This window comes from Macrobrachium nipponense, chromosome 7 (genome assembly GCF_015104395.2).
Source record: "Macrobrachium nipponense isolate FS-2020 chromosome 7, ASM1510439v2, whole genome shotgun sequence".
Classification (NCBI taxonomy): domain Eukaryota; kingdom Metazoa; phylum Arthropoda; class Malacostraca; order Decapoda; family Palaemonidae; genus Macrobrachium; species Macrobrachium nipponense.
In genome coordinates this window covers 36,679,637-36,692,165 of record NC_061109.1, presented here as the reverse complement: position 1 = coordinate 36,692,165, position 12,529 = coordinate 36,679,637, and the positions used below count along the sequence as shown (strand labels likewise).

General features: G+C 38.4%; 1 long non-coding RNA gene across 2 annotated transcripts; it reads left to right on the top strand.

Annotated features, from left to right (window-relative positions):
* Nucleotides 1–7,134: 7,134 nt before the first annotated feature.
* LOC135217795 (uncharacterized) lies at nucleotides 7,135–11,692 on the top strand. Of its 2 annotated transcripts, XR_010315202.1 has the most exons (5): nucleotides 7,135–9,406; nucleotides 9,565–9,593; nucleotides 9,945–10,153; nucleotides 10,734–10,840; nucleotides 11,263–11,692. It is a non-coding gene; the product is annotated as an uncharacterized LOC135217795 (long non-coding RNA). The 2 variants fall into 2 exon arrangements; XR_010315201.1 differs by lacking the exons at nucleotides 7,135–9,406; nucleotides 9,565–9,593 and having other exon boundaries at nucleotides 9,600–10,153.
* The last annotated feature ends 837 nt before the right edge of the window (nucleotides 11,693–12,529 follow it).

Here is a 12,529-nt window from a genome sequence, read left to right as displayed (position 1 = left end):
CCATCTTAGTGGTGATGCCATGCTGTGCTATGGTTATGGCTGTGGGTCTTACTTCTTCATTCACTGCACCTTGTTGGATCTAAGGCTAGGCAGGATCAGGAAATGATTCTCAGCGTGGTTCCGTATCTTCATTGCAACTAACTCGCAGCAGAAGTAAGTACAGATAGCTGATGACATGGACAGACGTCACTTATATGGGCGGTGCTTAGACACTGCCAGCAGCTTCTTCTTAACACATCCCACAAGGATATTTGGTAAAGACTGAAAATTGCTATTTTCTCTGTCTTCATGTGCTATTTCATTCTCCATACCTTCTTGTGGTTTTCGAAAAGCTGTCCCTCCTACAGTGACAAAATACTGATTAAAATCCTCTGCCGACTTGAGAGGGTATTGAAAATTTGATTATTATCACTGCATCTGAAACCAGGGATCATGTTTTCAAATACCTACCACACAACTTTACTGTTCCATTTATTCTTATTAGATTTGTTCCTAAAATGGTTTTCTTAGCAGTGCATAGGCAGTGTTCCACTTGTTTCTTAGTCTGTTTGAATTTGTTGTCTAGAGCTTGCTTAGCCCTGTCGATTTTAAGTTTAAATTGTAATTCCTTATTTTCTACTACACACTTTTTAAAGTTATAATCAATCCAAGGGACAAAGGGATGAGTTATTTCAGCCATTACAACTGGGGTGCACTGATCAAGGGAACTATTAATTACATCCGTAAGGATGCCAACTTGAATGTTTTACATTATCAGTGTAAGCATGTCGTTCAAAGTTGAAATTTTACTCATCAACATATCACAAAATACATTAGCGTCATTATTTTTACGGCTTCAGAACATTCTTATTTCTGGTTGAGGTTTAGGCTCTCTAACATTTATGATCATAGATTTTATTTCATGATCTGCAAGTTGGCATTACATAAGTTTTCACTATCATTTCCATTTTGTTAGTGATGACAACATCCAACAAGGTAGAGGACCTCTCAGTTATTCGTGTTGGTTTGTCAATGACTTGCTTCAGGTTCAAGCTCTTAATAATTCCAGAAACATGATTTCCCTTCGCTAAAAGGTTATCATTGAAATTACCCAAAATAAAAATAGGTTTACTTTTCAAACACATATTCTTAAAAACATTCGTTAAGTATGAAAAGGATGCCGCAGGTGCCTTGGGGTGTCGATATATACAGCCAATGGTGAAAGAAGGTAATTTTCTGTGTTGAACCTGCAACCATACATCCTCTATCCCCTCAGAACCTTCCGTGTCAGTATTATCTACTTTTGAGAATTTTAGATTTTCACGAATGTACTACATACACACTCCTAAGCCTTGTCCAGCATCACATGTGACAACATTATATTTAAGAATTTTAATAAATTTATCACCTAATGAGGGGTCAAGCCATGTCTCACATATAGATAAAATGTCAATATCTTCTTCCTGTAACATATACTCTATTGCTTCGAAATGACTGAGCATTTTAACAATTAATTGTTATAGGTTCACTTTTTATAGGCACTAGCTTTACAGAGCTGATGGCGCTTTCTTCATGGCCTGTTACCTAATAATCGTCGACATTGCACATACAACTTTTGTGACCATAGTTATAACAATTATTGCATTTGATTCTGTGGCCATAACGACAATTTGATCATCTATGGTTATGTTCCCCGCAGTTATAACAGCCCCTTTTGTATATGCTTATTGTTTGAGCATTATCATACTGAAAGTCTCGTCTAGTTTGTGTATAGTAAGGCGAGTCCGTATATTGTGGTCTACTCTGAGTTCTGCAATTTTATCTACTGGACTGAGAGTAATGATGTGTATTTGCTTTTCTAACCTGCCCAGATCCAAACGCCCTTTGATCGTAAAAGTGTCTGTTTCAATGCGGGTTCGAGACTGAATCATGATGATGAAAATTCTTATCCATTTGTGTGCAGGTTTCATACTGTCACTCAGTTTCAGAAAGCTGTTTATTTATGACTGATGACAATTGTAGTACACCATATCTATTCAGGAGGGAATCAGATTCCACTCATTCATCAAAGCACATATTAATTTCACCAGTACCTAATCTGAAACTTAAGTTAGTTTTAATGAACATAACATGACCCTGAACTTTAGCAGGAGCACCACATTATGCTGGAAGGTGGGGACGGGTTGGTAACAAGACATTGGAAATGACATCCACTATCTTGACATCCATTATCTGTCCAGTTATTCTGATTTGGGAAAGTTATGAGATACTTAAGGGCATTATGATCAGTAAGGACAGTTAACAGAAATTTGTGACTGGCAGGATAGGACTCAAACTGTTTCATGGCCTAGATCATGTCCAGAAGTTCTTTTTCTATAGTGCTATTCTTGGTCTCAGCTGGTTTGAGCTTCTTGGAATAGTAGGTTACTCTGTGCCTAACCTCATCCTTTTCTTGGAACATGGACCGCCCAAATGCCAATGTCGCTGGCATCAGCTACCATGTAGAAGGGTTGTGCTTTGTTGGGTGTATGGAGTATGGGATAACTAATTAGGACTGCCTTGAGGTGATTGTATGCCCACACACTCTGGGGTACACTAGAAAGGTTGTTTTCCTCTTAAGAGGTTGGTTATAGTGGCGGCAGCATCAGCAAAATAATGAACCATCGAAATACTGAACCATTCCCACGGATCACTGAGCTTCCCTTTTGGTCCTTGGGTAATGCATGTCCCAGATGGCATGGATGTTAGCATCGTTTGCCATCAGTCAGCCTTTCCCACATGGTGACCAAGGCATATTATTTCAGCCATTCTGAGCTAACAGGGTGATTACCTGATTGGCCTTGCGTAGGGTGGTAAGGATTTGGTTCAGGATTTGTAGGTGCTTCACTATGATGCCAAGATAGATGGCACAGTTCTTAATTCGTGCCAGGAATTTATTAATTAGCCTTTGAAAACAGCCGGGGGACGGTTTTGAGGCCAAACAGCATCGTCTTACATTGATAGAATTCAATAGGTGTGGTGAAAGCAGTCAGAGAACGTGACTCCTCTGCCAGGGGTGCCTCTCAATATCCTTTTTGCAGTTTTATTTTGTTCGGGCAACGAGCCCTACCAAGGATGTCCAAGCACACTTCAATTCGTGGGAAAGGATATGGCTCATGCTTGGTGACTTCCTTTAACTTCCTGTAGTCTTTACATAGCTTGTCTCTTCCTCCTTCCTTTGGAACCAAGGCTACTGTGGAGGACCACTCACTATTGTTTGCTTTAATTAGGCAAAGTTGGAGTTGAAACTGCACCTGGTACTCAATTTTCCTGGCCTTGTTAGGATTAACCTTATAATAGTTCCTGGAGGTACATAGTGTGCTCCAGGGTATCAGTACATCCAAGGTAGTCCTGGGTTACCTGTGGGTGTGTATGTAGAACTTCTGTATTCATTGAGGGGGATGCCAATGTGGATTTGATGCCTTCAATGGCTCTGGGAGCTGGAGGGATGTCCTCAGTCTCCTTTTTTCCTCTCATCAGGTATGGTTATAGTAAATTGATGTAGAGCTATTTGGCTCTACTAGGTAATTAAGGGCCCCTCGTTTTCCTAGTACTTTGTGAGGGCCTGTGAGTTGAATCAAAGGTGGCGAGTGGCTCCGGTTCAGAGGACTAGGACCTGGTCACTTGTACTGAATGAATAGGTGTGAGCTGTCTTATCAAGCATAAGCTTGACTTGCACTTGGGTTGCAGCCTCTGTTGCTTGAGCAACAACCCGTGCAGACCAAAGATTTCTGTAAATGTTTGGCAGGTTTGTAGCCCAGTCCGACCTTGATGGTATGACCAAGGCCTCATACAGGATGTCAAGGGGGCCTGAGTAGAGTGTGTGTTTAAGAGCTTTGATCAAAGGGGATGTACCCAAGGGTTTTGGAGGGAGAGTGGTGGATAGTGAAGAGGGTGTAAGGGAGGTTCTCCTCTCAGGTTGCTCCTCCCTTGTGTTCCAGCTTAGATAGGTTAGAGGCGAGGGACTGGTAGAATCACTCCATTATTCTTTGGCTTTCTGGGTGATAAAGGATTGAGTGAAGGTGCTTGACACCATGGCTGGCCATGCTGTCAGAAAACCCTTTCACTTTGAATTGTTGCAGGGAAACTGAAGTGACAGACTAAGGTGATGAGTACCTTGACAGCAGTCTTGGGGCTCTCACCTCAGATGGGAATAACTTCGGGATGCCTAGTGAATCGGTCAGAGATGGTGACCCAGTGATTATTTCCTGTTCATATAACCTTGTGTCATATAATAGTCAATGCTATGTTCTGAAAGAGGATGCCGACTGAGAGAATGTTCGTGATATGAGCCTTGGGGATGACCTCTTTGGGATTGATGGTTATCTGGCATGTAGGGACTAAGGCTACTAAAGCCTTGATAGTGTTCTGCAAACCCAGGCTTTTCCTTCAATGGCATGGGTAGTCCTGGTGACACTGAAGTACCCGTTAATACCATTGTGTGCCAAGTAGAGGATGTCTTGTTGCAGGAATGGAGGTACACTACCAGTCTGTGGAAAACTTTAGCAGATTCATTGCATCCTGAGCTTACCCAGTAGAGGACTTTATCTTCCATAAGGAAGTCCTTCTAACAAGGTATTTCATGTCATCTTCAGAGGTGGCAGCCTCCGAGCATTGGTGCCACAGGCTGGTGTCTTCTTTTTGCTCCTGGCTTATGGTAGAGAGAGGCATCCACCCCCATGATGAGGAGGGCAGGCACAGGATCAAATTCAGGGTCAGATTGGTAACTAGCAGATTTTCTTTTAGAGGTGTGGTCTCTGCCACAGGGTCATCTGGGGCTACAGTTATTATGAATCTTAACCCTGGAGAGTTAACGCTGGTCATAAATAACCATGAAGCTGCGCAAAAACGTGTTTTTTAAGAACTGCGCAATTGGGTTTCCCATTAGTCAAAAAGTTAGCCCGTGAATCAACTGCTGAGCATGCGCTCTTGCAGATGTCAGACGTTCTATAGCTGCTGCTCTGTTCACCTCGATGCCACAAAACGTTTTTCACGAGTATACCGGTCATTTATGACCCACCCGTCCGTTGTACGTCAGTATAGTGAAAGTCACAGTTTTTATATAATTGATTATAGCGTAATTGTCATTGTTGATATTTTTATACAACTTTTCTGAATGATTTACTCCTTTGCTCAAGACACCACCAGGTGGATGAAGTCATGTGAAGATTTTGTAAATATTTGCATTCTGTGAATTTCTGGAAGTTTTTTACTGTAAGTGATTAGAAAATCTTACTTATTTTTTTGAGATATTTAGTAAAAATATTTTTTTCATTCTTTGTTTGATTTATACACCTGAGTAGCATTAAGGGTTGTTGAAACCAATAAGACAAACCCTAATTGTCTTTACAACTTAGTGGAAAATATGTTATAAAAACATTTTTTTACGGCCGGTCATATATGCCCAGAGTTACCTTAATAGGTAACACAAATTACCGTTACCTGGCCAGGGCTAAGTAAACCAGGGTGTCTTTCCTCTGGACAAGATCTTGGCCTAGGAGGGGGGAAGTCCAGTGGTGAGGGACTCAATGACTCCAAATGGGTGTTTCCTCTCCCAGGAGGAATCACCTGTGGTGACTTACTGACTCACAGTGTGGGAGGTTTTTGATATCTTCATTTAACCAGCAAATTACCATCTGCTCATCCTTGTAGATGGTGGAACAGATGGCGCATGGTCCCAAGTGATAAGGATGACCTCAGAAACAGTGTGAATGACATTTGGTACCCCTCAAGGGGGAGTGGAACCATTGATGGGCACTATTTTCCTGCATCAAGGCCTATTCACTTGGCAGGCTTTCTGAAATGAGCAGTAGTGTAAATGAGTTTTGGCACAGTGCATTTTGAGCAGTGCCTATAATTTGCTGGCATGTGACCTTTCTAGATGCAGTCCTTATAGGCTTCCATGTTAAAATTTCTATAGGGCCAGGTGTGGGTCATTTGAGTGTGGTCCCGTTGGAAGACTTGGATGAGATTAGTGGTGGAGCTTGGTCCCTCAGACAGCATTCTTCTGTGAGGTGACTGGCCTCCTTACAATGGCCGCACATAGGTTGATTTGGAGGATGTCCTTATTTTTTTTTATTTTTATTTTTTATTTTTTTGCTGAAGGAGTCTGGAGGCATGGAAAGGTGTGTAAATCTTACTCCACAAAAAAAACCATCGAGATGGTGGTGTGTCGCAGTTGTATGCCAAGCGACAGCACTCAGCGAGTGTCATTTGGGCTTTTTCACAAATGCAAGTACAAGCACAGGAGATGCGTGATGTAAGAAGTCCTTGAGCTGGGACTGCTCGAGTACATCCTCTACAGTGGTGGCACTTAGGAATTCCAACCATCTCCCGAGAGCTCTTTCCTTATGGTATGCCCATTTGGTTCCGGTTTGACCCACCTCCTTTGGTTGGCTTCACCAACATTGTCTACAATGCTCAGGGGCGATTTTGTGGGCATAGTGATGGCCTTATGGGCCTTGTAGAACATCCCTCGGTCTGCCTGGGTAAGGGTGCGAAAAGCGACTATGCCCTTTCTGCCCAGGTGCTATCCCCAGAACAAGAATCCTTTTGTTGGATTGGGCTTATGACTGACTAGGACCTCTTATACCAGACCTCAAGCTCAGAGTCATTCCTTGGGATGAAGGTGCTTGCATAGTTAAGAAAGGGTTGGAGTGGTGGCGGAGTTGGATTATTGGCATTAAGTTAGGCAGGGTCTAGCTCTTTCTTTTCTTTCTTTCTCCTCTTCTTTTCCCATATCTTGTCTTTCGCTCTCCTTCTCTTGTCTGTCCTTTTCCTCTTAAAGCCTTTCTTTCTCTTTCCTTTCTTCTCTTTCTTTCTCAGCCTTTGCTAATTGTTGATTGACACAGATCGTCAAGTCTGTGTCCTGCAGGGACAGCAGTTTCCTTGCCTCGGTGAAATGCTTGACTTCCTCAAGAATTTCTGCCATGTTGAAGGTGCTTAGGTGGTGTACTTATTCCTTCAAGATGTCAGACAAGTGGGTTATGGTTTGGTCCTTGGGACAGACTGTGGCCCTCTTGCACATGAATGAGGCTTATTATGGCACAAAGACAAAGCGTTCTGGAGAATGTGGTATGGTTTTTGTTCGGAGAACAGTTTTTGATTATTCAGAAAAATTCATTTTTGGTTTATTCATGCATGGATGTGGCCAACCATAGTGCGAAGTCAAGTTGTTCTATAGAATATGAATTTTTTTTTTTCAGAGAATGCGGTGTTTTGGCTCTTCAATAGAATGTAATTTTGGTTCGTTCAAGAAAGGACAAGGACAGCTATAGTGCAGAGTCAAGGTGTTCCGGAGAACGTGGTTTTTGGTTGTTCAGAACATAATCTTGGTTTATTTGAGCATGGCCGAGGCCAGTTATAGTATGAAGTCACTGTGTTCTGGAGAACATGGAGATTTTTTTCGGAAAAGGAGGTTTTTGGTTTACTTGCACACAACCAAAACCGGCTATAGCACAAGGTTAAAGGTGTTCTGGAGAACATAGGTTTTCTTTCGTAAGGATTGGTGGGAACCCTCGATATAGGTTAGCTTCGGGAACTCTGTTGTGTGTCGTAACACGAAATTAATAAAATGGGTAGCATAAACCTTAAGGAAAGGGTAAGGCGGTTTTCTGCTTGATGAGAAACACGTTATATTGGTGCAAAGGTTTTACGGTTTGTGTAAAGGTTATAAAGCTGGGTTCCTGTAGGCAAGTATGAACCAATAGCTTTGGAGTACACACAAGTAGGTGCGAGCACAAATGATTAAATGAGGTTCCCTGTAAATACATTAGATGTGACAAGGATGATTATGCTCATTATGAAGCAGAATAAAAATTCATTCGAAAGGTTTCATTGTGTGCGTAAGGAATTTTATGCTAAGGTTCATTCATAGACTTACATCCAGCTTCAGTGAGGCTAATGACTGATAGCTGTAAGTTGCAATGGGGCAAGGATTCGAACTGCAAATTACAGAGTGCGAGATATGAGCAATAAGGTTACCACTTTTACATTTTTGCCTGTGAGGGGACTCTAAATCCAAAGAAGGGAAATTACTTTCATGATTTTAACAAGTAAACTGACTTACTCACCATGAGGATTTTATGTACCTGACTGTTAATTGTGGGGGCAGACAAAACATGAGGGGAAAAGAGATGAGCTGAAGGCTTTACCCAACAGGGAAATGTTGCAGATAAGACACTTAGGTCCACTTCAAAATCACATATATTTACATAAAACAAACATCAGAAGAATGTGAACTGAAATAGGCAGGTAAACAGAGTCCTGCGTAATAAATAAGTTACATTAACGGCAAAAATAAGTGAAGAATGCCAGAGAAATACGCTTCAAGGGGACTGTAATTTAAGTTACAGTGGTTTTGGAACCACATCACACAGGCACAATCAAAAGGAGGATTACAGAGCAAGCAACTCCGTCTGCAATTGAGAATGCAAGTTACTTGACGTAAGTTACAGCACAGTCATAGGAAAATTTGGACAGATGCTCGGAAGGTATCAGCAATGGGAACACACTTATGGGTTAAACTAATGTACAGCAATAATAAAGTCAGGTCTAACATGAAATTGCACCATTGATAAAAAAAAATTAAATCATAAAAAGAATAATGAAGTCGTGACTGATAAAGAAAACTGATTTCGGTTATGACAATCCATATCACTTTCTCATTAGTATATTAAGTAGTTACTTAGAAGTAAATACGCAAGATTGGTAACCCCTATAGCTTTACATAATGATAGGATGTGTTTCTTGCAGGTAAAATTTTAATGCACTTTTAGATTTCATTTTATTGTAACTTTTGAGAGTATTTTGATTTGTAAGGTGAGGCATGGTGTGTTGAGTAAGAATTAAATAGTGATTAGCAAATTACTAATTGATATTATACAACATGGTCAGTTAAATATTCTATGCTCAGATAAGGTAATAAACATCCTTCTTAGTTACAAAGTTCTGTGATAGTTTATTCCAGTTGCATCATCTAATATATGAAGTTGGACCAAGCCAACTACCTTCACTCAAAAGTATTTTTTATAAATAGCGTTTTAAATTTTGTAGTCGGGGTTGGGGGGGTGTTGTTTTGGTGGCTTGGGGGAACTTTGATCATCGTCTAAATGTAAGTTGTCAACCTTTACCACTACATTCAACACTTTCCTTACAGGAGGATTTGATGCATCTTCCAGAGACAGCTCTTCACTGCCCTACCAACGAAAAGTCCATAAAAATGGCAGTATAAAGAACTATAAATCAGATATTTTAAAACTATATGTATGATATGAATTAGATGTATTTTGAGTTGCACCGTTGGCATAAAATAATGAATTAATTCATTTACAGAATCCACTCCAGAGGTCTCACAAAGGTTTAAGGGCAAACTCCAGTTGAACAAAAGGTAAGTTATGTGCACAAGTATTGTGCTTTTGTTCGCAAAATTTTTTAGGGAACTTGGATATATGGAATTCAAAGACTGATAATTAAAACTGACCTTGTCTCATTCTACTGAATTTCTATAAAGATTCAACAGGTGATCTACAATAATTATGATTTCAGATTATCTCTAGTTGGAGCTGCAGTTAAAGGTAGTGATGTTTTTGTACAAATATCCCTTTAAACATGAAATACTGAATTTTATTTTAAACTGTAATTTGATTGTGCATTCAATTTGGATGTAGTGAAATATATGTCACCTTAAAGTTAAACAGTATTCTCATATATAATCAATTTTCTCACAGCCACATCTTCAAGATCTGCAGATTTAGGTCTAAGAGGATTTGTAGCTGTGTCACAGCCAGAGGCTGTGGGATGGTATACTTTTCATCATGTGTTTATTAAATGTTTTTCAAAAAGAAAATTGTGCTCAATATCTGAATATACTGTAGCACCTCTGCTTTGAAAAATAATTGATTTGAGACTGGTAATCTTTCTGCTAGATACAGAGTACAGAGCTACAATGTTGGCACGCCTCAAAACAATTGAGGAAAATCAGCAGCTGATGGTAAACCTACTACAGTCTGTAGCTTCTGCTGTAGGTTCAAGAGGGGAGGATGTGGATGATGTTTTGCCAGCCCCAGGATGCAGTTTAGAGGAGTTGGATGACTTGTGCACTAAGTTAACTGATAAAACATTAAAAAAGAAATTGGTAAGAACAAGTTGTATTATCTTGGAGATTAGGAACTGCTTTTTCAGGTGCTTTGAGGCACCCATTATTTATAGCAAACCGTTCTGGATACTTTGAATATAGATGTAAGGCTGTTTTTTATGCATGCGAAAAGTGAATTTTATGATTTTCTTCCTATAATTGCAGACACTGTATTTGTCATTATTAGGAGTGTTTAGCCTTTGATTATTATTAGCGTTGGATAATTAACAAGGTTGGGAGCAATAGTGTGCGGTCCTCATATAGTCTAAAGGGAAGAAAAGGAAAGCTAGCATTTACTGATTTTCTTATCTGCAAAGTTGTCATCAGTAAGTGTACAGAATTTCTAAGTTACAACATCGACTTACAGCATTATCTTAAGTAGTAAAATGATATTTGTTCCTACACAAATGCAAACCTGAGTAAAGAACTCTGGTTTGTATAGTAATGAAAAATGCAAATGACTTTTACAATTTTGTCTTTCAAAACAATTACATATTGCTACCTTTGATATGTTTTGATTCCTCTAAAATGTAAATAAAATCTTGCTTACATTCACTTGTTCCGGTTTTTCTACTCAAAGGAGCATGCTTAAGAAACTACAGAAAGGTAAAATTATCCGAAGTGGAACATGAAATTAGTGAAGCCCTGAAGCATGCCCCCAAAAGAAAAGGTGGCCTGAAGTACAAGGTGAGCATTGAGCTTGATTTAATGTTCTGGTATTCCCTTAACTTGATAATTTTTAATATTAAAGAATAAAGAATATGCATTTTGGTATTAAAGCAGCACTTCAATAGCCACCATATTCCATCTCCATTCTACTTCTCACTTCACTTGTACACAAACACTGCCACCAGTCTTGCCCTATTATCTATCACTCCACATGCTTCTCTCAGGTAAATCCTTTCCACTGCACACATTCTTGCCTGTTCTTCCCTATTCCCAGTACCTTGTTAGAGATGTTGAGAGATGTGAACATATTTCTTAAACACCTCCTACAACCCCCACATAAAAATATTCCTCTTTTTCATATGCTTTGTAATAAATTTTGATTTCTTTTAAGAAAGCCAACATTCTCAACATTAACATCGTAATGTTGGTTCTTCCCACAGGATCCTGAGCCTAAAAGACCCAATTATTTAATAGTACAAGAGTCATCCGATTCAGAAAACTAGGCCCAGTTTAAATAAAGACGAAGTGCAAGTTTTCAGTGCCCCAAGAAGGTCATAGAGTATGAGGCCCTCCACCCCCACACTCCTATCATCGTACTTCCCATTGTCTATACCACATAACCGTCATTTACCACCTGCTACTACTTAATGCAGTAATTGTCGATGTGCAAGCAGGTCAGCACCAAGTCTGCCTCGCTCCAAAGAACCCTCCTGTGCAAGATAAAATTCATGATCTTATAATTCATAATATAAGTTTTTATTTCTTATCTGCTACCAGGAGAGACCAAGTAAAGTACTGCTTTGAATTAAAGACAATCTTCTTTTTACAGAATATGTTTGTGCTGTATGGTACTATTTTCGTTATATATTTAGGGCCTATCAGAAATGGTTTATATATATATATATATATATATATATATATATATATATATAGATATATATATATCTATATATATACATATATACACATGCACAAACACGATATAATATATATTATATATCCTATATATATATATATATATATATATATTTATATATATATATATATATATATATCATATATATCTATATATATTAGATATATATATTATATATACATATATATATATATATATATATATATATATATATAGATATATATATATATATATATAATATATATATATTATATATTATTAATATATATTATATATATTATATATATATATATATATATATTTATCCCGTGAGATATGAATTATATTTTTACTATACTATATTTATGCCTAACCTTTTTTTTTCGCTCAAAAATATTATTGCCCTTGGAATGTAATATATTCTTTTTATATACTGTATACTCCTCCAGGAAAATTATTTTGGTTCAAATATATTTGTATGTATATTATCTGTGCCCTTTCTTGAATTTACCTTTTTTTCTTTATACTTATCAGTGCCTCTGTAGTCTAAATATTTTGTTATATGCCAATTTATGGCATATTTTCATGGAATTCTTTTTTCGTTCATCTATATTTGTATATTGTACTATCTATGCCAATGAATTAATTTTTTTTCAACCCATATCTTTGAAAATGGAATGCACTATTTTCCTTGTATTTTATACCAATGTATGGCCTATTTGGAATGTGCTATTTTTGTAAATATATATTTTAAACTCGTTGGGGATTTTTGTAGCTATATTCATATGCTGTATACTATTTATGGCAATTGA